Below are 26,948 nucleotides of genomic sequence, written 5' to 3' on the forward strand. Positions count from 1 at the left end.
ACAGGTGGGAAACTCTAGGACACATTTTTGGTTTCTTACCAGAGATCTTTATTGGCTGTATTTGGAAGCTTCCAAAAGAAAAAGAAGAAGAAGAAGAAAAAAAAGAGGCTGGTAACAGAATAGGGGAAGTAAGTGCTTGGACCTTAAGGCTTTGGTTGTGCAACAATCTTTAAGGCTGCCATCATCACTGCTGGTTTTCCTGGGGTCACCAGTGTTGTTGCCACTGCTGGACCTTGATTGAGGGCGCTTCTGCCACTGCCTACCCCCCCCCCCCAGTGTTCTGTAACCTCTACAAGGTCCAATTTCCCCCACATCAGCTATACTGATTTATGTATCTCTGTAGTGTTCTGGTATGCTATGCAGAGGAACCTTTAGGTTACAGATGTCCTACTAGTTGTAAATTGAAGGGGAGACACAAAGGAGGTCATATTTACCCCGTGTTGTCTTGAATCATAAAATAGAAATATATGTCTCAACTCCTTTGAAGCAGTTACCTTAATCCTTCAGAGACACATTATGTTTCTCCCCATTAGTGATGCACATCCATTTGATTTTATCTTTCTCTAAATTCCAGACACATGATATTTTATCTATTGGGGGGAAATAAAACATTTCATTTACACCTAGTAAGTATTCTATAAAGAGAGTAGAATGAATACAGAGGCAAGAAAAATATCAATAGAATAATAGAGGAAAAATTTCCAGTAATGTATAAAAATAGGGGTTTTTCAGATTGGATAAGCCCTAATAAATATGAAATAGCATGAAAAAAACACACACTCAAAATAACACGCAACCTAATGAAATTTAAGTAATTTATACTCTACATTTCTCTCTTTTAAAAGCATTATAAAATCAAAATGGTCAAAATGGAAGGAAAAATGCCTTCTAGGGGAAAAATGTAGACTATCTATAAATTAATGGAAATTGAATATGCTCCAGAAAGCTTAACATTAATAGCAAAGGATAAAACATATTTAGGCAATTCTTTCAAAATTTTAAGGTGGGGGTATATTTTAAAATCAGAATCTTATTTGCAGGTAAATGATATCTACTATGAGGGTAAAATAAAGACATTTTCAATTATAGAATGACTCCAAATTTTATCTCCTAAGAACCTGTAATGAACAACACCAACAGAAGCAGCGGCAGCAGAAGCAAAAGAATATATTTCTTAATAGGAACTTATTTAAAATATTACATAGATGAAATGTCTCTATAGCTTTCTCCTTTGTAAAATTGTGGTAACTTATTTAAAAAAAAACAGAATATGTTTTAGAAAACCATAAAATGTGGGAAATAGGGAACTGAATATCTGCTATTGCATGAATACATGAATGAAACAAAATGGTATATGCCATTTTATATAGAAAATTATGCATTTTCACAAGAGATTACAATTTTAGAATATATCTCCCATAAAAATATATATCTGCACAATTTATTTTTAATATATTTATCACTATATACATAACTTTTTTGGTCTGAAGATGTAGGTTCTGCTCTCTTAGTACATTTAAATTATATAATATAGTATTATCAACTGTAGTCACCATGTTTTCATTAGATCCTCAGAGATTATTTATCTTAGAGCTGAAATTTTGTACCCTTTACCATCCTCTCCTTATTTCCCCATCCCAGCCTCAGGTAACTACTTTTTACTTTATGTTTCTATGAGTTTGACCTTATTTATTTATAGATTGCACATATAAGTGATATCATGTAATATTTGTCTTTCACTGTCATTTCACTTATCATAGTGCCCTCAAAGTCCATCCAATTTCTTGGAAATGACAAGATTTCCTTTTTTTCTCATGGCTGAATAATATTTTACTGTATTCATGTACACATTTTATTTATCCATTCATCTATTGACAGACACTTAGGTTGTTTCTATATTTTGGCTACTGTAATACTGCAATGGAACATGTCTATGTAAATATAGGTTTAATATACTGCTTTCTTTTCTTTGGGTATATGCCTAGAAATAAAATAGCTGGATCACAAGGCAGTTGTACATTTAATTTTTTGAGGAACCTCCACACTGTCTCCCTAGAAGCTGCACCAATTTACATTCCCAGCAACAGTACACAAAAGTCCCCTTTTCTTTATATCCTCACCAACAGTTGTATTCTAACAGGCGTGAGGTGCTATCTTCTTGTGATTTTGGTTTGTACTTCCTTGATAATTAGTGATGTTAAACACCTTTTCATCTGCCTATTAACTATCTGTATGTCTTCTTTGGAAACATGTCTATCTTGATCCTCTGCCCATTTTTTATTCAAATTCTTTGCTCTTTTGCTATTGAGTTGCTTAAGTTTTTTTTATGTATTTTGGATATTACACCTTTTTGGATATATGATGTACAAGTATTTTCTCCTTTTCACTAGGTTGCCTTTTTTATTTTGTTGATGGTACCTTTTGCTGTATAGCTCTTTAGTTTGATGTAATCCTACTTGTCCATTGTTTGCTTCAGTTGCCTTTGCTTTTGGAGTCTGATCTAAAATTCAGTACCAAGGAGCTTACCATCTATGCTTTCTTCTAGGAGTTTTATGATTTCATGTTTTAAATTTAATATATTTTGTAGTTAATTTTCTCTCTGATCGAGGTCAGTTCTCCAGTTTCATTCTTGTTCATGGCTGCCCAGTTTTACTATTTATCATGGAGGCAATAATAGAACATAATTTCAGACTTTTTATAAAACAGTTTGTCTTTGGAAAAACTGCAGTAATCTCGGATGGATGACTTACTGTTGTTCCTGAAAACATACTGGGAATTCCTAAAAAATATTCTCAAGCATGAATCAATAGCATCAAATGAATTTACTCATGATTTTCCTTGCTCTCAACTTTTAAATGCCACATTTCACCTAGCAAAAACAATGTTTTTAAGTGCAATATAAAGAATAGAATTGCAGACTTCTTTTACATTTTTAGCTATCGGTTAATTTTATTTAACCTGAAACATATTCTTTGCTTTATTGTAATAGAAACTTTTCTGCTATATAAGTTTTCTTTTAAAAATCTACATTGTATTTTCACACCACTGGACAGCTACAAATAGAAAAGATAGTGTGGATAATTATTTAATGGAATCTAAAATTGTTTTTATATTACCCTGCACACTTCTTCCTCTATTGTATATAATCATATTTTATCTAGTAATAGCTTGTATATACACAGACATTTCCAAATCACTATGTGGCTGGTTAATATGTGACAACTTGGCTGGGCAACAGAGTACCCAGAAATCTGATGAAATATTATTCTGGATGTTTCTATGAGGATGTTTTTGGATAAGATTAACGTCTAAATTGGTAGACTGACTAAAGCAGATTATCCTCCCTAAAGTGTTTGAGCTTCATCCAATCATTTAAAGCCCAGAATAAAACAAAAACACTGACCCCATCTGAATAAGGGGGAATTTTTCCTGCCCAACTGCCTTGAAGCTGCAATATTGGCTTTTTTGCTGCCTTCTCAGTGGAATTGAAACACTGAAACATCGAGTCTTCCTGGATCTTGACCCTGCCATTCTTTGTTCTGGAACTATACTCTTGGTTCTCCTAAGCCTCAGTTCGCTAATTTATCCTGCTAATTTTGAGACTTGTCAGCTTCCATAAAATGTCAGCCCCACAGCAATGCCAGATCCAAGCCGTGTTTGCCACCTACACCACAGTTCACAGCAGTGCCGGACCCTTAACCCACTGAGCAAGGCTAGGTATTGAACCCACAACCTCATGATTACTAGTCTGATTTGTTTCTGCTATGCCACAATGGGAAACCCTATGTCAGCCAATTCTTTATGAGGGGGAGAGGGAAAGAGAAAGAGAGACGGATAGATAGGAACAGAGACAGAGGGACAGAGGGAGAGAGAAACCAGAACCAATAGGATGTACAAATACAGTTTTGTTTCTCTGGAGAACCTTGATGAATATATACTGCATTTGATAATATAACTGGCCTGTGCATTAATGATCTGTAAGGAATTATGCAAGGAGCCATAAGTATTAGAAGAGTGGCTCAAGAAGAAAATCATGGAAATATTATTTGATCGTTGATTTCAGGTCATTTGCATGAATTCTTTAAATTCAAAACATCAGGCTTATCATAGAGGGACAGGAAAAACATATGCTCTGGCTAGAATTTGAAGTTTGGAATAAGAGTTTACATCTCAATTCTAAAAGTATGCTCACAGGTTAATTGCTCAGTTTACTTCTAGAAACGTCCAATCATAAGCTTCTCATCAGTGGTTTCACAATATAGAAAACTAAGGATCTATTTAACATCAAATTTGGCCAATCTTTGGCAGGAGTTAAAAGGGATACACAAAGAATGTAAATTTGGGTTAATTGTTATATTCATTACAGGAAAATATGTCCATAGTATCTGAAATAGTATTAGTATTACACAGAATAAATTGTTATGCTTATGCCTAGAAATGTACATCAACAATAATTTATAATACCAAGCTCAGAGAAAATTGCAGCAGGGAAATGATATGTCCCAAAAGGGATTCCAACAGGACCCTGTATGGAATACTTTTGCTGCTGTAGCTGTAAAAGACTGATGCAGGGGCAAGGAGTAAGCCAGAGTTTTCACCTTTAAGAGAAGCCTAGAGACATGAGGGAACAGTCTGAGGGGGCAAGAGTATAAGAAATGAAAGTGACCTAGGGAGTGCAGGGAAGTGGCAAGAAGTACTTGGCAGAAGTAGCCTTTCTTCAAACTTAAACTTGAAAGGAATAGGTCAGTTTCTCTACCTTGGGGGGTTGTTCTAACTTTTTTTTTTTTTTAATTTCCTGGGCTTTTTGGATGCAGTCATGATTCTATACATAGAAATATCAAGAAGGTCTTTTTTTTTTAATCATGATGTTTTGAAGCTTTAAAAATCTTTATTCTCAATGATTGAACTGAATTCTTAATAAGCCTAACTGTACATTTTTAATTCATTCTACTTATATGTAGGAAGCCCAGGTGGATATATAGTGGATTATAATACTGAGTTTCATGATTCTTCAAAGCGAGGAGGTAGTGTAAGCCCTTTTTGAGTAATATAAGGAAATAGTTATGATCCTGCCAGTGGTCACCCATGAATTCTTCTAACTCACTTTATTTTTCACTTGCTACTTTTGGGCTTCATGCTTGCCATCAATATGTTGGCATCCTGTTCTTAAATAAATAATCATATACCTAGATTAGATAGAACTTAGTGTTTCCTATCTACTAGTTTTAGATAGGAAACACTAAGGAAATCCTTTATAAATGGATTTTTCCAGAAGGCTTTGCTTTCTAACATTATTGTTTTTAGGTTGGTAATAGCATCTTTACCATATTGGTATTCTTTGGAATTCTGCAACTACGAGAGGTACTTTTTTAGACTTTACTCACTCCCGAAGTTTCCATCATGGTGAAGGGGAAACGAATCTGACTAGGAACCATGAGGTTGCAGGTTCGATCCGTGGCCTTGCTCAGTGGGTTGAGGATCTGGCGTTGCAGTGAGCTGTGGAGTAGATCACAGAAATGGCTCGTTTGCTGCATTGCTGTGGCTGTGGCGTAGGCCAGCGGCTACAGCTCCAATTGGACCCCTAGTCTGGGAACCTCCACATGCCACGGGTGCAGCCCTGAAAATACAAAAAAAAAAAAAAAAAGATTAAAAAAAAAACTTCTTTGAGAATCACTTTGGAGTCTTGGGTGAATTTTTCTTTTTTAAAGATTTCTTATAATACAGAAATAGGACTGTCATGCTTACTGTGAAATATCATTTAATTTTATTTCTCACTTCCACTCATCTCAATAATTCAGAATTTGTTCTTTTTTAACAATTCTCTACCTGATCTGACATAAATCATCCCTAAAAGCCCTGCAGAATGTGGCTTTGTTGTACAGTTGGAGTAAGAGGCAGATAGTTGTCATAGACAACAATAACAACAAAAACATTTAGGGGATGGCATATGATTGCTTATTTTGCTTATTTTTAATTTAGCCTCCAGCATCTTCTGCTCATAAATAAGACAGCCTTTTAATACCAAAATGTGTAAGATGATATAATGTCTGATTTTTCTAAATTGAAGATTAATGTAAATTATATAATTATTCCATATCTTCCTCTTAATTATTTGTAGCTTGATGAAAACCTTGTCATTGATTGATGATTTTCTAAGATTATGTTAAGAACCACTTGCTTTTAAAGAATAACATTGACACTCAAAATCATGACATTCTCACTGAGATTGAAAAGAAAGTACATTTGTGTTGTTCCTCTCAGTAACCACCACTTCAAGACTAATCTGATAAATTTAGAGAAAGAAATGACTCAGTGGACTTGTATAAAGCCAACTTACTGCCAAACCTATTCTATGGCTTTAATGAATGTCATTATGATTCCATATACTGGAACTACATACTATAGTTTAAGATTGCCATCTGTAGCTTGTTCAGTAGAATGAGAATATGTTTACTATGAAAATATTTTCACAACTGTTATGTTTTTAAATAAGAATATGCTTAAACATGCATTAATTTAAAAAATATTCAAGGTTTTAAAAATTGCATCTTACATTGTCTTAAAATTTTTTCTGTGATTATGTAGTTATAACATTCACATATTGATATTCACAATATCTCATAATCTTTTCTCTAAACCTGATATTTTAAAAATAATTTGTTAGCAAGATTCCACCATCTCTATCAAATGTAAATTTAATTCTTTTCTTTGCATATGTTTCATTAAGAGTATGTTGTTTGGGAGTTCCCATTGTGGCTCAGTGATAATGAACCTGACTAGTATCCATGAGGACATGGGTTTGATCCCCCGTCTTGCTTAGGATCCTACGTTGCTGCGAGCTCTGGTGTAGGTCAAAGACACAGCTTGGATCCTGCCATTGCTGTGGCTGTGGTTTGGCTGGCAGCTACAGCTTCAATTTGTCCTGGGAACTTCATATGCTTAGGGTGCAGCCCTCAAAAGACAAAAAAAAAAAAAAAGAGTGCATTGTTCAAATTAAGTTAATCATAAAAATTATTGTTTCAAACAGTATTCCACATGAAAGGAATCAGTCTCCATAAATATCTCATTGAACTATATATTCTCATTGGCCAGAGGAATTTCTTAAGTTTTAGCAAAGTAATTTCTTAGTTTAGTACTATTCATAAATTAAGTAATAAATTGCTTTTACAATGCATTGAGTTACAAGCCTTATTTCTACTCAAGAGGATTTTAATTGTGTTACAAGTTAGAGATTCTAGGGTATTGTGAGACACTGAAATCTATACATGTGATTGTAATAATGCAGTCTCTTGTCTGAGCCAGATGACTTTTTACATAAAATAATGAGCAATTGCTGCTTACGTAGAGTCATATGTTACATATTATTACTAGAATGTCTGCAATTAAAATGGTATATGGAATACACAGAATATTTCTAACTTCCAATAGTATCCATTTACAGCAACATTTATTCTTTCTCCTGCACAGATGCACCTCTGAAGCTAAAAAAAAAAGTATATGCTTGCTGTCAGAAATAACATAGTTATAAGTTAATGCTCATTGTTAAAATAGTTGCTATAATGTGCCTACCAGATTTCTCCAGCTACCAGGAGTTTTGATTGCTGAGGGCTCAAAACTGAGACCATCTTCAGAAATTACCTTTCCCCAGTTTTATATCCATGTCCTGGGAACCGCCTGCTTCTAATAACTGATCAAGTTTTGCAAAGCCCCAGCACCCTTATCTTAAGTCATGATATCTTTGAATAATTATCTTAGTTTTTGGTTTTCCTAAGGGATAAACCGAGGCCCTTGTTGCAAACACATCTTAATTTAGCACTGGCCCCACCCATTCCCCACTTAATACTACTAATTTCATTCTCTTGTAAGATTGATAAACAATGTTAATAATATTATGTTAATTAAACCAATGGTGAACAAGACACAGTTAATATAAGGGATTCCTTGGCAGGACATATATTTGTTTCAGAGTGTGAGACATAAAAGCCTTATATTTCAGGGACTGGGCACATCAGTGAATTTTTAGAGATCCATTTATTGTTCTGGTACATTTCTGAGCACAAAAAACAAATTATGACTTTAAAAATTTTCCATCAAAAAGAAGTAAGTGTAATTCCCCAGTAGACCTCTTTGGCTCTGGGGGTAACATAGTTTACACTTGGGAATCTTACTTGTACCCATCTACTAATTAAAATGGAAAATAGCCATCTGTGAGAGGGGCCCAGATAAGGATGCCTCTGCAGCAGATTAAAACTGGAATGCAAGTGGTCTGGTTGTTTGACCATCCAAACCAGTAGATAGTCAGGAATGAGAGATATTTGAGGTAGAACATTCTTACACAACAGATTTATATACCATTCACAGATAGCACTCATACATCCTCAGCCATGAGGAAAATACTGACTGTGGGATACAAGCGACCATGCAGCCATATCAGTCTTTTTTTTTTTTTTTTTTAAGGGCCACACCCATGGCATATGAAGTTCGCAGGCTGAGGATTGAATCGGAGCTGCAGCAGCTGGCCTACATCACAGCCACAGCAACATGGGATCCGAGCCCTGTCTGTGATCTCACAGCAAGGACAGATTGCTGACCCCCTGAGCAAGGCCAGGGATCAATCCCACATCCTCATGAATACTAGCCAGATTTGTTTTCGCTGCACCACAACAGGAAGTCCAGCCATACCAGTCTTTCTGAACTGGGTTCTATAAGACCCAAAAACAAATCACATGGTTCCTAAATCCAACAGCTATCTATTACAAAACTGAAGGAATGTATTTGGACTTAGGCAGGATCAAATTAGGGATATAAGTAATTTGCACAAAATGGTTCAGACTTCCCGTTTCTTCACCACTATTGTATTGGCTCCTGTCTTCAGCTCACCCCTCTTGCTACACGGGGGTCCCTCATGGATAGTTAATGTTGATGAAATTATGTTTGGATAATGGGTACAAAATGAAAATGGACTATACCTATAGTATAAGAGGGCTTGGGCAAGTCCCATACACTCCAGAGTAAAAGTAATATACCCTACAGTGTTTCAGGGACCTAACACATAAATAAAGTTTTTCGTGGTCCAGTGGTCTGGGATGTTCTGGTACATCCGCTGGAACATAAAAACGAATTATGGTATCTCATACTTCCCACCATAAAGTAAGCACCATGCCTAGTAAACCTCTTTGGTTCTGAAGAGGTGATCCTAAGTGACAGTAGGAAATAGAAATCCTTCAAATGGGCAGAGCTTTAGGTTCTGTACCTGGTCATTCACAGTGTATACTAAGAAAAGTGTCCCTAGATGAAAGCATATGAACTCACTGACAGTGGGGAAGGACTTGGCTTATTTATAAGGGGCTTAGAAGCAGAAAGATTAGAAGATCAAGAATAAGCAATATATAAGTTAAGGTAGGCAGGTAACTGAGGGGATTATGCACAAAGAGAGATCTTTATGTTACATTTTAATACTGTATTGATATTAATCAGGATTCTCCAGAGAAATCGGACCAATTATACACACACACACAGAGAATGAGATATATACACACATATATCACAAGAATAAGTTTTTTTTTTTTTTTTTGTCTTTTTGCCTTTTCTAGGGCCACACCCGCAGCAAATGGAGATTCCCAGGCCAGGGGTCGAATCGGAGCTGTAGCTGCCAGCCTATGCCAGAGCCACAGCAACGCGGGATGAGAGCCGCATCTGCAACCTGCACCATTGCTCATGGCAACACCGGATCCTTAACCCACTGAGCAAGGCCAGGGATTGAACCTGCAACCTCATGGTTTCTAGTCAGATTCGTTAACCACTGAGCCACCAGGGGAACTCCCAAGAATGAGATTTATTTTTAAAGACCTGGTTTATAGGATTATGGAGACTGGCAAGCAGAAAATTTGCAGGTAGGTCAGTAGACTAGAGACCAGGAAGGGGCCAAAGCTTCACTTCAAGAATAAAGTCCATCTACTGGCAGAATTTCCTCTTGCTTAGGGGAAGTTAGCCTCTTCTAATTAGGCTTTCACCTGTGAATGAGGTTCACCCACATTGCAGAGGGCAATCTGCTTTACTCAAATGCCGCTGATTTAAATGTTAATCTCATCCAAAAACACCCTCACAGAAACATCCAGAATAATGTTTGACCACAATTTGGGCACCATTGCCTACCCAAACTGACACGTAAAATTAACAATCACAGGAGTTCCTGCTGCGGTGCAGCAGGTTAAGGATCTGGCATTGTCTCTGAGGCAGCATGAGTTCGATCTCCTGCCACATATGGTGGGTGTAGGATCCAGCATTGCCACATCTGTGGTGCAGGTCATAGCTGCAGCTTGGATTTGATCCCTAGCCTGTGAACTTTAATGGGTTCACAGGCTAGGCATGGGTTCAACTGAAAAAGAGAAATAAATTAACAATCACAAATACTTAGCAGAGGTTTCTACTATGAATGATACACTAAAACAACTAAAAAGAATGATTCCGCCAGTGAAAGTTCAGCCTCTTTTAGCAGCTCTTCCAGAATTAGCACAACGGGTGCATGAATAGCTTGGGATTCTGAACACCAAAACTAACCTATTTACTGCTATTGCTATTCTGTTCATTATGTGGCAAAAACCCCTGATCAAGCACCATACCTTGCCAACACTAGACATTTAATGCCAAGTTGACTACAGAGATCTATTTATGTCCTGAAAAGAACAGTAATTCATTGGGACTGGAATAAACTTATTCCTTACAAGGATTTGCCTTTCCTTCCCACAGAACCTCAGTTTGTCCTAGAATTCAAGGGTTTACAAGTGATTGATCCAACAAAATGTATTCTGCTTAATGTTACCTTATAACAAGGGACTCAAGAGTGTAGGATATGCAGTAGTAGAAAAATGGAGGTACAGTGATGAGCTAGGTTAGAGATGATACTCTGTTCAAATGAAATACTATTAGGAGCAGTATACACACTGAATCAGTGTCATTATATAGTGTCTTTCCTCATTAAATAGAATAAATCAATTTTAGAAACGAGATGAAAGTGGCAATGTCTCTGCTTACCATCACACCCAGTTATTCACTTTAGAAATGTGTGCTTCTCATCCCCATAACTCTAGTCCCTTCAAATCTGGAAGTATAGGTTCCCCATGACGTTATACTTCTACCAGGGTCCACAGTCAGAGTCCTATTAGGCTTTAAACTACAGCTGTACGTCACATCAGTCTCCTAATGCTAAAGACCAGCAGAGAATAAAGGAGTCACTGTCCTGGCAGAGGTAATTGATTCAATCTTTGGAAAGAGGCAAGCAAGATTGCTGTTAAATGATAGTTTAAAGAAATATATGTTTTGGAGTTCCCATCATGGTGCAGCAGAAACAAATCTGACTAGAAACCATGAGGTTGCAGGTTTGATCCTGGCCTCCCTCAGTGGGTTAAGGATTCAGCATTGCTCTGAGCTGTGGAGTAGGTCACAGACGTGGCTTGGATTTGATGTTGCTGTGGCTCTGGCATAGGCTGGCAGCAACAGCTCCAATTAGATCCCTAGCCTAGGAACCTCCATATGTTGTGGGCGTGGCCCTAAAAGGACAAAAGCAAAAGACAAAAAAAAAAAAAAAAGAAAAACAAGAAATATATATACTAACAATGAAAAATCAGAAAGAGAAATTAGGGAAGCAATCCCATTTACCATTGCATCCAAAAGAATAAAATACCTAGGAGTAAACCTACCTAAAGAGACAAAAGAGCTGTACTCTGAAAACTATAAGACACTGATGAAAGAAATCAAAGAGGACACAAATAGACAGAAAGACATACCACGCTCTTGGATTGGAAGAGTTAATATTATCAAAATGACTATACTATCCAAGGCAATCTACAGATTCAATCCAATCCCTATCAAATTACCAAGGACATTTTTCACAGAACTGAAACAAAATATTTTAAAGTTTGTTTGGAAACACAAAAGACCCAGAATAGCCAAAGACATCCTGAAAAAGATAAATGGAGCTGGAGGAACCATGCTCCCTGACTTAAGACTATACTACAAAGCAACAATCATCAAAACCATATGGTACTGGCACAAAGACAGAAATATAGATCAGTGGAACAGGATAGAAAGCCCAGAATTAAACGCACACACCTACAGCCAACTAATCTATGACAAAGGAGACAAGAATATATAATGGAGAAAAGACAGCTTGTTCAATAATTGGTGCTGGGAGAACTGGACAGAAACATGTAAAAGAATGAAATTAGAAAACTCCCAAACACCATACATAAAAGTAAACTCAAAATGGATTAAAGACATAGATATAAGACCAGATACTATAAAACTCTTAGAGGAAAACATAAGCCAAACACTCTCTGACATAAACGATAGCAACATCTTCCCAGATTCACCTCTTAGAGTAATGACAGTAAAAACAAAAATGAACAAATGGGACTTCATTAAACTTAAAAGTTTCTGTACAGCAAAGGAAACCCTAAACAAAATGAAAAGACAATGCACAAAATGGGAGAAAATATTTGCAAATGAATCAACTGACAAGGGATTAATCTCAAAATTTATAAACACCTTCTGCAGCTCAATACCAAAAAAACAAACAGCCCCATCAAAAAAATGGGCAGAAGATTGAAACAGACAATTCTCCAAAGAAGTCATACAGATGGACAAAAAACACATGAAAAGGTGTTCAACATCACTCATTATTAGAGAAAAGCAAACAAAACCACTATGAGGTACCACATTACACCAGCCAGAATGGCCATCATCAAAAAGTCTACAAACAATAAGTGCTGGAGAGGATGTGGAGAAAAAGGAACCCTATTCCACTGTTGGTGGGATTGTAAATTGGTGCAACCACTGTGGAAAACAGTTATAGAGGTTCATCAGTAAACTAAAAATACAACTACCATTTGATCCAGCAATCCTACTCCTGGGCATCTATCCACAGAAAACCATGACTCGAAAAGACACATGTACTCCAATGTTCATTGCAGCACTAGTTGCAATAGCCAAGATATGGAAACAACCTAAATACCCATCGACAGAGGAGTGGATCAAGAAGAGGTGGTACATATACACAATGGAATATTACTCAGCCATTAAAAGGAACGAAATACTGGCATTTTTAGCAACATCAATGGACCTAGAAATTATCATGCTAAGTGAAGTCAGTTATACAATGAGACACCACCATCAAATGCTTTCACTGACATGTGGAATCTGAAAAAAGGACAGAATGAACTTTGCAGAACAGATACTGACTCACAGACTTTGAAAAACTTATGGTTTCCAAAGGAGACAGTTTGGGGAGTGGGGGGATGCGCTGGGGTTGTAGGTTGGAAATCCTATAAAATTGGATTGTGATCATTGTACAACTATAAATGTAATAAATTCATTGAGTAATAAAAAAAGGAAAGAAAAAAACGTATGTTTGACACCCAGGTGATCCATTGGGTCATGTGTTGGAAGTCCTCTGCAAAATTTAAAAAATTTCTCTGTTAGGATATACTTGAGGTATAGTAATGATACAATTCATCCATTTAAACGCTATAATTCAATGGTTTTGGTATATTACATTATGTTTAATTTTAATTAGATATATAAAATTTATCATTTTAGCAATTTTTGATTAAATTCAGTGTCATGCAACTGACACCCCTTTCTATTTCAAAACCTGTTTTTATTATCCTCCACTCCAATTCTGTGAAGCCATTAAGCAATAATTTCCACTCCTGCTTCCCCTTATACTCACTCCCCCATCTAATCTACTTTCTGTCCCCATGAATTTGCCTAAATATTTCATATAATTTGAATCATATAATGTTTGTCCTTTTTTGTCTGGTTTATTTTAGTTAGCATAATGTTTTCAAGATTCATCTATGTTGTAGTTGTTTTCATCTTTTGGCTATTGTGAATAATGCTGAAATGAACATCAACATTCAAACATCCATTTCAGTTCCTGCTTTCAATTTTTTTTTCAATATCTACACAGTAGTAGATTTTGTGGAAATTCTATGTTTAGCTTGTTGCAGTTATTATTCCACTAGGTAATATCTCCCAACCAGTGGGAGTTGAAGTTAAGAATATTCTAGAAGGGGTGGTAGGGGAGGAAGACTATGAGTGTTATTTGTGGCCCTAGGACCAGCTGAAGGCAGGAGAGAAAGGCTTGTGTTAGTCTCAATAACACATTTTTTACCCTAGGAAAAAACAGGAAGATCAAAAAGAAAAGGTGATTACATATACTAATTTCTGACTGAGTAGATTTAGAATATGAAATGTTAGCAGGAATAAAGTAATTTTTGGAGAAATGATAAAAATGTCAATTCTCTAAGAAAACATGATAATTTTATGTGTGTGTGTATAATGACAGAACTATAATTTATATAAAATAAGAACTGATAGAACTGAAAAAGAGAGTAGAAAAATTCACAGTAATGGCTTGAGGCTACAGCACTCCCCTATCTGTAATTGATAGAACTAGTTGCTAGACAATCAATATGGATTGAAAAGAAATGAATAACGTCATGAATGAAACAATTGATATTTATGGAACACTTACATAATATCAGCAGAATATATATTCAAGTACATATGAAACTTGACCAAGGCAGAGCATATTCCTGGCTATATAACAAACCATACAAATAAAAAGAATAGAAACAATAAAAGGTAAATTTTCTCACCATAATAGAATATTAAAATTAATAACAGGGTTGTTTGGAAACTCTCAAATATTTAGAAATTAACCAATACCTTTCTAAATACTCCATGGGTTGAAGAGCAAATTTGAACGGATATTAAAGGAACAAAAACTGAGCTAATTTAAAATGAAAATAGAACATATCAAATGAGTGTATAATCCAACATAATTAATGCTTAACATAGAATTTATATCATTACACTTTTATTTTATACAAAAGTATAAAACAGCAATCTAAATTCTTCAAATAAATAAATAGGAGTTCCCGTCGTGGCGCAGTGGTTAACGAATCCTACTAGGAACCATGAGGTTACGGGTTCGGTCCCTGCCCTTGCTCAGTGGGTTGGTGATCCGGCGTTGCTGTGAGCTGTGGTGTGGGTTGCAGACGCGGCTCGGGTCCCGCGTTGCTGTGGCTGTGGCGTGGGCCGTTGGCTGCAGCTCCGATTCGACCCCTAGCCTGGGGGCCTCCATATGCCGCGGGAGCGGCCCAGGAAATAGCTAGGAAAAAATAAATAAATAAATAAATAAATAAATAAACAAACAAGCAAATGAAATTCAGAGCAAGCAAATGAAACCATAAAGAATAAAGTAAAAATCAATGATATAGAAGCCAAATAGGCAAACCCAATGTAACAAAACCTGATTCTTTGAAATGAGTCATAAAACCAAATGAATTTTATAGATGAGAAAATTAAGACTTGGAGAGGTTAATTCATTTACCCAAAGTCATACAGAAGCAGAGATAGAATCCGAATCTAAATTTTTTTTTAATAAAAGCTTCTAACCACTGCTTTGAGAGATCACATATTTTGTATTCATTCATTTAAATTAAACAAGACTCCAGTATTCTTCATTTAAATAAGAAATCTGACAGTGTTTTTATTTGTTTCTTCTACGTATAGAGCAGATATATACTCCAATCCCATCTGACCAAAAAGAATCACAAAGATATATGGCTCTGAGAAATCAGAGATGCTTAATTAAATGTTATTACTATGACAGGATGTTATTAATTAAGACAGTCTACAGTTAAGAGTTTAGTTACATAGGACTCAATAACCCTCTCCAAAGTTTGTGTGTCATACAAGACTTAATAGAAAAATGCATGTATTTTTGTATAGTTCAATGTATGAAATGTTTTTCTATCATCTGTGAGGGAATGGAAAACATTCGATCCTTCTAATTTTGCTGAGATTTCTTTCATGCGTAGGTAGCACTTGCTGTTTCAGATCTTTAATCACAAAGACTTGAGATCTCAATGTCTCTGTTTGCAATTTCTCAAAGTTCAAACTTTATGTACTGAGTCATCATTAATTGTTTGTTTATGTCTTTAACTGAAGCCCAGCTTCAAAAGATGCTAAAATTTGTGCTTTGCTAAGTTGCACTTTACAAAATGATGATTACAACTGAATTTTATGCCTGTGAAATACTCTCTTAAAAGTGCTGTCTGATATATCCTGTGATAAAATTGTGGTGGTGGATGTTAAAAACTGTAACAGATTTTAGTGGAAAGGGCAGATTCATGACTGAGTTTGGCCTCAAAAAGAATCTTTCTGTGCAAATCTTCGTGAAACTTTATAATACCAGCAAAACAGTCCCTGACTTGAGACTCATATTTTTATTTTCTATTTCATGCCTAATATAGAATAAGTTACTGTGTCTTTTAGGTGGTTTCCATAGAAAGGGATAAGAAACCAACTGAAACTGGCTTAAAAAGGGAACTTGTTCATGTTAGTGAAGAACACAGAAATAGAATTAGCTTCAGGTGAAATTTGAATATGAATTCTAAATATCACCAGATCTCTTTTTCCATCTTTTCTCTCTACTCATCTACTCTAAGGTGGTTTTAATTTATAGCTCAATATAAATTGTATTATTACCAGTAACAATATAACTACATCATCCAGGCCTCAGATCAGGAACTCTGAAAACAAGGGTATATATTTTAGTCAGGAACCATACATTTCTAATTGTTAATATTAATTAAACAGTTTGGATCATAGGCTTACCCTAGAACCAATGGGTATGGCCAGGGGTTGAAATTATATTGTTTGGTTTTGTCTTGGTTCCATTTTACCTACTACTCTCAGTGTTATCTAGTCACATGAAATGCAAAAAGGTTTTTTGTTTTGTTTTGTTTTGTTTTGTTTTTTGCCTAAAGGAAATCTGGAAGTCCCAAAAGAAGAGAAAGGAGGCACAAACCATAACCATAGAGTATAAATATGTATATGAAAAATATAGCAAGATGATTTGGGAGGATGGTTTTCCTTTTGCATTTTAAATCTGACAGCACAACTTCCTATGTGTAGCAGCCCTCACAGTGGCATATTTCAGATGGCATGCCACTTAGCTCTGAGGTGCTGATTTCTTTGGGAGGAAGTTATAATCGAAACAGTTCTTGGAGCTACTCTACTTCTGTGTTTGCTAACAGGAGTTCAAAGAAGCCTTGCTCACCTAATGGGAAGACAAATGTCTTAAGAATTAAGAGGAACTTTATAGTCACCTTTTAGAGATAACTGCAGGTTGCTTGCTTAGGAGAAGTTAAAAAGGGAGAACTGCCCTTCAATGGTAACTGAAAGAGTGTTTGAACTTAAAATGTGCTGTGCTTGAACTGCAAGAAGAGTGAAGGGCTTGCCAAGAAAACGGGCTGGCCTTTGGGTATCTCAACCTAAATTCAACATTTTTATTCAAAAACCAATGTCTTAAAACAATTACTCTGCCAATCTGTATCTACAACACCCATAGTTATCTTTCAACACCCAGATGGGCAATGCTGAATTTAATGTGACCTGTGACATGGATTTTTTTCTATTCTTACTTATCCTCCTTAAACAATTATAATTGCTCCCTCAGGGAATCATTCAGGATGTTCTTCAACAATTTACCCCTAAAAATGATACACTGTTTTCAGACTTAAGTCTAACACAATAAAATGCAATATAATGTATAGCCGAAAAGACTTGCTGATGATTGAAGTAGGTTGTTTAATGGAAAACTATAACCCTAGATTTCAATCTCTCATTGCTTTACTGTCTTTAGAAACTCAATTTTTATGAAACTTTCCTCAATGCACTTTTTCCATATTTTTATCTTCATTTTTACAAGTTAACATAATCTAATTAATTATTATCAGACTTCTAATAAAGACAACTTACTTTGTACTTTTGGCATTTTAATTATATATATATATGTGTGTGTGCTTAGTCATTACCAGTGTCTATACCCCATATGATTTCCTTTCTGGTATTGATGAAGAATAGGAAAGGTTATCACTGAATTTTTAATACCTTGTTTTTTCCTTATCTTCTACCTTTTCAACAGCAAATGTAAATATTGTGGAAATAGTTGAAAAGCTGAGTTGTCAAATCTATACAACTCTCCCATATCAATGTGTTACACCTACTCCTTCTATCTAGTTAAAGTGGATGAGGCAAATCCCCAAGAGAAAGAAAGGCAATATTGAAAGTATGAAATGAGTTCAATATATGAATGGATATTCTCTCATTTTTAAATTTTACATTTTTGCTTATATCAGACAATGAAAGATGTTTATGTTTTAATACTATCCAACTGTTGTTTGAGATTTTAATATAATTTCTGCAAACCTGTCACAACATTACATATGTTGGAAACAGAAGTGAAATCTCTAATATTTGAAAGCAGCATTTTGTTGAAAGGTGAGGAGTGGAATGGGGTGGAGATTTTGATAAAAGTTTAGATAATTAAAATTTTTCTTTTATCCATGATCCTAGGATTTTAAAACAAAATAATTTAGTGACTTGGGAATGTACATATAGAGTAGAGATATGCCATTTGCCAAAATGTGTATAAGGAAACTTAATATAAAAAATATATGGGAGGCAGATATCACAGCCAAAAACCTCAAATTTAGAAAAATTATCATATTCTCACTTTCTCAAAGCATATTCAATACAACTCCAAAACTCCTTTCCCCAAGGTATTAGAAAACTCTAATATTACGGGTATTAACCCTTGCTCTTCTTTCTGAAGGTGACACAAAACCCAAAGGAACCCATAAAATTGGAAGCGTCTCTAACAGTAAAGTTTTAGAGTCAATGACAATGTCTTAAACTAGATGACGCGAGAAAAAGAAGTTCCACTCTTGCACAAGTAAACACACACTACAGCTCGAAGGATTGGGAGAGCACTGTCATTATTTTGACTGGGATTTAGAATATATTTTGCTACAGAAATGATTATATTGTGATCTCATGATAGCTCATTTAATATGGAACCGTCCTAAAATATGAAACAATATCATCCTTATTATCTTATTTCCATATAATATGCAAATCTCAGAATTGGAGGAAACTACATAAGTGTATGTTCTTCCAAATATATTAAAATTTTGCATCAATATTAATCAAGTCTGAAGGACTCAATTGTTGAACAAATACTAGGATATCAATGAGTCAAAATATTTTATTGTTATTTAGTTTTGAATACCTAAGATTATATGGGATGTAACCATTGTGTAAATATATCCTCCTTTTGGTTTACAACAAATTATAATAAACAGTGGATTAATATTAGTATGGAATTGCTCCATTATATTTGTTATTAATGTGTGTATATGTAATACCATAAACATTTATTTTAGGGTTATTTTAGGGTCACATTAATAGGAAAATTTATTTATCCCAAATTCTTAAAAAAAAGTGTGTTTTTTACGTAATTTATCACTTTCTTTTTAGTTTCCTCTCAAGGGATTCTTTTCTGTATTAGACTTTTTTTGTTACTTGTTTGTTACAAGAAATTGTCACTTTAAAGGAAAGCTTAATGTTCAAAATTCTCTATTAAAAGTAAATATCATTATTGTTAATTTGAAATCATGGAAAAATAACAATCATTTCAAATTGAACCCAGTGATAGTTAAGTATCTAGTCATCTCTCCACAGAAAGCGTATTTATTAAATCTTAGAGCATCCAGAACAAAAGAAAGTCATGCCTGAACACGTCTTGGCAGCAAAATAAGCAATTTATTTCAACATTAAAGATATTTTAGTTTCAGGTCTTAATCAGTGATTTCATGCTATCGCTAGAGATGCCTGCCTGCAGGGCCACTGTCATCATGCCCAACAAAACAGAAAAATAGAAAATATCATGCATTTCTACTCTTCACCTAATTCTTTTCTTATGTCTACTTTTGTTTATTTTTCTGGATTTCCCAGTAATTATATTTTTTGAATCCCTAGTCATCTGTCCTCTTGCACTTTTGCCTCTGTATTTTTTTCTTAGAAAGCTAAAATTTTTGAAATATTTTCCCCTCAAACATTTGATTTTCAATTGTATGCTCACTGCTTCCTCAGGTCTCACATTTCACTTACCTTTACAATATCATTTAAAATGTGTGTTAAGTTTTTTCTTAATATTTTTCATTTCTAGACAACCTAAGTATCATTAAGCATTCGGGCTTTTAGAAATCTTATTATGTTAAATGCATAATGGAAGAAATAATCTACAGAAAATTTTGCATGTATGTATGGCTAAGTTTTTCCTGGTGAACAATTTAAAAGTTTTTGACATATATTATAAAAATTCCTGCATGGAATTTGTGTCAATTTACATAGCTTAATTTGGGTCCAATTTACATAGCTTAAAACTGATATAATTTGTGTATTTGTAAATTTGTTGGGCAAATTATTGTGGTATCATATTGTTTCAACTTGCATTCCTGAAAATACTACTGGTTTGAATAGTTTTCCTTACATTTTATTTTATTTTTTAAATACTCAATGAATTTTATTATGTTTATAGTTGTACAGTCATCATCACAACCCAATTTTACAACATCCCTTTTATTTTATATACAAAGGATAGCCAAGAACATCAGCAGTTCTGATGTTCTGATGTTCTGATGTTCTTTTCTGTTCAGTTTGTTTCTTATACAAAGAGGGTAAAAGTAGGGTCAGGGTAACTCAGTTATACAATTGTGAATTATACTTAAAACAAGGCTAGTTCTGAGTTCATTTCTGCTCGATGGATTTCCTAACTTATTAAAAATACTTTATTTTACTTAAATTAATATGACATTGTGTTCTACCAAAATTTGCATCTGCTCCTACATTGTGATCTTGCTTGGCAATTTCAAGTTATCTTGCCCAGCTTGGCGATTTCAAGTTCTCCTGCAGCTACGTATATTCATATTTTCTCTGTTTCCAATCATGTTGATGAAATACAATGTAATCTGTTTATTTCATGTTCTTAAATAGTACAAAACCTAAAGGATTTGCAGTGGATCGTATCAGTTTCCATTTCTTTTATTATTAAAGTATCAACTCAGCATGGACTGAGCAGATCATGGCCCTCTGCCACCTCACCAGACTATGAGAGAATTCCTCCCTCCACTCCTTGGCTCTGCTGAAGCTCTGTGTTTGGAGCTTTAGCTTCCCCAGTAGCTACCAGAAGGGCTGGAGAACACAATACAGAAATGCAGAGGCTTAGTACTCATTCTAGAAGACAAAATTGACCACTGAGAACCAGGAGTCAACAGGAGCTGGCAATTAACTGCTTCTCACTTACTGTGAAGACTGCTCTGAGTTGTAGTGATCCCCTCACTTGGCTGTGCGTTCTCAGGGACCAGTTGCTAACTCAGTAGTGCACTAACTACCTAGAAGTTTCTTCCCTTTCTTTTAACTCACTACCCCTCCTCCCTCATCTCTTTTTGCTTTGAGTCCATACTCCCCATATGTTGTAAGGTTTACAGAATCTATCCTCAAGGTTTCTCAGGCTATGATACTTGATCACATCATAATTACTCCTTTGCATATTCCTCAACTCTTTTATTTCCTCTAACATTAGCACCCTATATTTGCAAAATTGCAACCCTCATTAAATCCAATTCTCTCAACCCTAAACCTAAACCTGTGCCACTACATATAGGTGGCAAATACAGGAAACAATTTTCAATTTAAATTTTAAATGTGTGTCCATGAACCTAATTAGGAATCACAAATCCTACCTTTGCATCTATTATGACTTATTACGAGGATGATCTTATTTAAATTCAGTTGCCCTGTGTATAGACTAAATCTCATTCTTCCCTACTTACTTGCAGACATTGCTTCAGCAAAGTTCTCTCTATTTCTTACATCATAATTATTTTTTATAAGCCTTCTTGATGTTTTCCATAGCATACAAACATTTTAATGTTCCATCTTAAAAGCAATAGACACAAAAAACACTTTTTGACCCTTTTTATTCTCTAGATATGATCTTGTTTATTCTCTTTCAATATAAAAATCTCAAGAATTGTCTCTAACACCTGTTCTGACACTCCCTCTTTAATTTTTTCCAATTAGATTTATCCTCTACCTTTCAACCTTTCAACTAGTAAGGCTCTCTGAGTTATGACAGAACTCATTTATAATTCACATGGAATCATTTTATTGAACAAGTTAGATTTCATTTTTAGTGCCAGTTTATGTCAAATATTACTTCCAGTTACATCCCGTAATCTCTGTGAGGTTTTAACTATGATTAACTCCAAATTACCATTTCTTAATGAAGGCAAATTAGTCTTTAGAACTTGACACATGCAGACTCAATAAACGGGTTTCAACTGAATGCAAAAGGCAGAAGGCAAATTGTAGTAGCAATAAATCAATTGATAGAATTACAACTCCAAGTCAATTAAGGTCAAATAGTAACCTACTTAAATTTGCGTAGAGGTTAATAGGCTTCTTATCTAGAAATTATCTCTTAAGATAAAAAGACTAATTTTATATGAGAGAAGCTGAGTCTAACCTGCCTGAACATTTTTCTCATCTTCTCCTTCCCTTCCCCTCTCTCTTCCTTCCCCTCTCCCTTCTTTCCTTCTCTCCTTCCTTTACCTATTTTATATTTATAGAGTGGTTAAATACAAAAACTCTAGAGCTAGAAACCTTTGGTTACATTCTTGTATAAATATTTACAATTTGATCTTGGACAAATTGTGAATTTTCTTGTTCCTCAGTTTCATGATACGCTATTTAACTATGATAACTTTCTCAAGAGTTTGTTAGGATTTTAGTATTAATGAAAATAAGGAGCAAAGCAAAAAGCTTGGCACATAGTAATTGAACAGTTCATGGTAACTAAAACATTTTACCACAAGTAAATAGTATCTGGATGTCCTTATACATTTTTATCATTTGCATGTAGATCATTACTTTAAATGATATAATAAGTATTATACATTAAATAGTTCATGTTGCTTTAATTTACTCAGTCTTTTATTTTTTCAAAATTTTGGACCTTAACAAATCCTCTTTACAACAAAATGATGCTGAAAAAATTAAATAAACCAGAGTAATAAGATTTCAGTTTTATTTATATTTTAATATGATGATCATATAAATAAATGATTTATTATAAACTGGTATAATATGATAATCATATAAATTATGATTTATATAATTATCATATTACATATCTAATTATAATAAGTACCAAGTACTTACAGTGTGATGAAAACTATTTTAGGTGTTTTAAATGGCTTTTCTAATTAAATCCTCACAACAGTACTATGAAGACAATATTAAACACACTGCTTGAGGATATATAGGTGTTACATAAACTTTTTTGAAATAATTTTATATGCTTTATTATCTTTACATATGTATATAATATTTTAAAATACCATCTCCACTTAAAATTTTTCTTAGCATACTTCATTGCATTGTGTGCATATAAATTCTAAAATAAATTCCTGAATTTTACTTAGCTCACAGATGTTCTTTTCAAATATGGTTTTGTGTAGTATTCAAAAATAGGCGAAAGAGTAATCGTCAATGGCCCCTACATAGCTAGATTGTATTTATTATGCTCTTACTATGTGTTAGGCACTCTGTTAAAAATTCTGCCCATCCTTTCCTCCTCACTCCTGCCAAAGCTCTGTGAAATAAGTCTTGTTATTTCCATTTTACCAAAAAAAAAAAAAAAAAAAAAAAGTTCAAGGAATTTAAGTAATGTCCTCAAAAGATGCAAAGCCTGAAATAGTTCCAGGTCTATTTGATTTCAAAATCCGTGACCTTAATTAAACATGATATACACCACCACTGTCAGCCTGAGTTTCCCAGAAACCAGCGCCTAAGACAAAATTATGTGCTATCAATTTATTAGGAAGCAGAAGAAAGTATTTGATATTTTACATAACTGAACAGCAGGCGGTTTGTGTGGCATCTAATACATCAAAGGCAATAGAGAAGTCCCAAGATGCAAATCATCAGTGAAGATGACAAACATGTAGCAGGGAACTAATGTGTAAATCCGATCAAACACCATAGCACTTTTGCAGTGGTGGACAGAGTGACATCCATGTCCAGTGGCTCAAGGTGGTATATATAAGGTATCTGATAAACCAACTTCTGTTTCCACTGGTGGAAATTATAGTCTAAGAGTTTCAAATTTTAATTTAAATAAAACTTAATTGTCTGACATGTAGGTTGAATGGTGACCAACATAAATTGTAAGCATGAAACCCATAGGCTTATATAGCAAGAAAAAAGAATAGTTCTTCTAATACTCATAACTAGCAATGAAGAAGTGCTTTCCATAATACAGGTATTCTAAATAGAGCAAAGAATTTTTCCTGAAACTTCCATTGTAAACCACGCTGTTATGTCAGTAAGTATTACATTAAATTATAAAATATTTGTAATTCACCCTTCCCCTGTGTTTTAAAAAAAATGGGATCTAAGGAAGATAAAGTTGTTTCCTGGCTAACAGTGACAATAGGGTACCTAATTCAATCCACAATTTTCCTGTTGGTAATTAAGGAAAAATAATACCTAAAAAAGAAAAGAGGTGAAAATATTTGTTTTTTCCTGATATTGTTGATGCTTCTTTCTTTTTTTTTTTCTTTTTGTAAGACAAATGTGGTGTAAAGTAGGGAACTAGAATCAAGCAAAGTTTAAAAAGTGGAATCAGACATATTTCACTGTTGAATTTTCTTACAGTTAACCATATAGTCAGAAAATATAAATAGCCATGAATCTAGGAAATATATCATGACCTCTCACTCTATGTTTAGCCACTAGAGAATCTACAAAATTTGTAGTCACAGTATACTATGCATCTAAAATAATTATATGTAAATTTATTTATCAGCTGTTTTATAATTATGCTTTGGTAATCAGATATTTCAATAATTATTTGCACACAAATGATTGTTTCTTTTTTACATGAATAAGAGTCGGCTTTCCAAATTACTGACATCAGAGTTTTTATCTTAAACTGTGCTGAAATGAATTATTTTATTTTATATCATTATATTATTTTGTTTTATATCTTACAATCCACATTTGTCACTTTGTATTTCCCCTTGTTACACTCATAAAATTTGTAACATTAAAGTGTAGTTCTGGAAACTATTGTCTAACTCATTGTGAAGTAAATTCCTAAATAATAGGTTGGCTAATTAAATATTAATGGTAAAGGTAGATACATAAAGCATTAATATGAATTTTAAAATATGATCTAGGAGTTACCACTGTGGTGCAGTGGGTTGAATGATCCATCATTGTCTCTGTAGCAGTACAGGCGCAGTAGGTCAAGGATCCAGCGTTGCAGCTCTAGCTAGGTGGCAGCTCTGGCTCAGATTCCATCCTGGCCCAGGGAACTTCCAAATGCTGTGGGTGCAGTGTGGCCAAAAAAGGAAATAATAAATAAAAAATAAAAATATGATCTAAACAATTACTAAAATAGATACCCTCCAAGTTTTGTACCTGCAAATAATTTATATTGTTGATTATTCATAATAAAATTCAGGTTTGTTTAATTTTTTTCAAAAATTCCTATGATTCTGTATTGTTATTTGCTTTTTAGTATTATTTTTATCTCCATATAATAACTCTTTAGAGTAGTTATTAATATTTTGGAGAAAAATCACCGGCTCAAAAAGCTTAAGTAACAAAGTTATACATTTAATAAATGATGGGGCTAGTGTCTTTTGACTTCAAACACATTGTTAACTTCACTGTACAACACAAGCTAAAATAGACTTTTCTTTTGTGGCAGCTTTACATAGATCAAGTTGTTTTATTCTCCACGAGGTTATACATTTTTAGCCAGTGAAACATGTAAATCCAGAGATACAATAATCACAACAAAAACTCAATCTCTGCTAGGCCCTAATAAGACTTTGATAAAACACACACACACCTCAAGTAAAAACAGCACCAGCCCTGAAATAGCTTACCGTATTGTAGAAAAGACTGACACTAGGAATTTGCAGGATTATGAGAATACAAAATTCTAGGAGACCACTCAAAGACTTACCTGGATTGCATGGATTAAAGAAGGCATGCCGGAGGAGATAACATGCAGATAGGAAACAAGAAAAAAGTTGCTAAACCAGTAGAAATAAAGAGGAGTGAGTGGAAGGTTGAAGACAACAAAGAGAACACATGTTCTAGGGCAATGGGAGAGGAGATGTAACTCATCTTCAGGTAAGAGAGAGCAAGATTTTTTAAGAAGAGAAGTGACCTATCAGATATGCACTTCACTGAGACAGAGGAACTGAGAATAGACTATTGATAATTCAGAGGAGAGTAATAATGCAAAGCACTTATGTGGTAGGAGTGGTATAAAACTAGGCTATCATCTGGAACTAAGTTCTAGAACTCAGACTAATTCTAATAAAATACATATATTAGAATATTTTACATATATAACAATATTTATTCTGTATTATAACTTTGGGATTAGGTACTTTTAATATACTTTATCTCATTGGAAAACTTAGCCATAGAGTTTAAGTAACTGCCTAGGTCCTGTGCTCCAGTTTATGAGGGCAGACACAAAAATTCTAATTTAGAATCTGGCTCCACAGCCTATACTCTTAACTCCTTTGCTGCTCTGCTTCTTGGAGGTAGCTGTACTACACTGGGCAAGTTACACAGCTTCTTGTGTTAACAGTCGCCACAAATGTACAAGTGGGTATGACCATAATTACTTACATGATCACTCCATATTTTAAGATTAGGGGACAAATCAAAATTAGATTTTACTAATAAAGAGATAGTTTACTAATGCATTGCTTTCGTTTAGTCATTTAAAAAATATTTCAAGCACCTACTGCTACAAAATTATCAAACTCAAGCTTTGCTTATTCTAAGAAGCTATTCTTTCTCTCTTAGCTACCAAATATCACAACCTTCAAAGGATTCCTTAGTAGCATTCCTCTGAAACTCAATTGTAAACCTCCTTATCAAATTTACTTTTTTAGGCAAGTTTTGATTTATAAAGCTTAATTTTAATTCCCTTGAAA

General features: G+C 34.4%; 1 long non-coding RNA gene across 9 annotated transcripts in view; it reads left to right on the top strand.

Annotated features, from left to right (window-relative positions):
* LOC102166855 (uncharacterized) overlaps positions 1–26,948 on the top strand; it is a 550,511-nt gene that overhangs the window by 228,112 nt on the left and 295,451 nt on the right. The window contains exons 4-5 of one of the 9 annotated variants that reach the window (XR_014812965.1): positions 5–128; positions 1,116–2,006. The exons of the other annotated variants lie outside the window; for them this stretch is intronic. This is a non-coding gene — a long non-coding RNA (uncharacterized LOC102166855). Of the gene's footprint in view, positions 1–4; positions 129–1,115; positions 2,007–26,948 lie in introns of those variants that run through there. 9 annotated transcript variants of the gene reach the window in all.

Source organism: Sus scrofa, chromosome 8, assembly GCF_054392235.1.
Source record: "Sus scrofa isolate SSC_HxYL_T2T_F1_AM1 chromosome 8, Sscrofa_HxYL_maternal_Yorkshire_Landrace_v2.0, whole genome shotgun sequence".
Taxonomy (NCBI): domain Eukaryota; kingdom Metazoa; phylum Chordata; class Mammalia; order Artiodactyla; family Suidae; genus Sus; species Sus scrofa.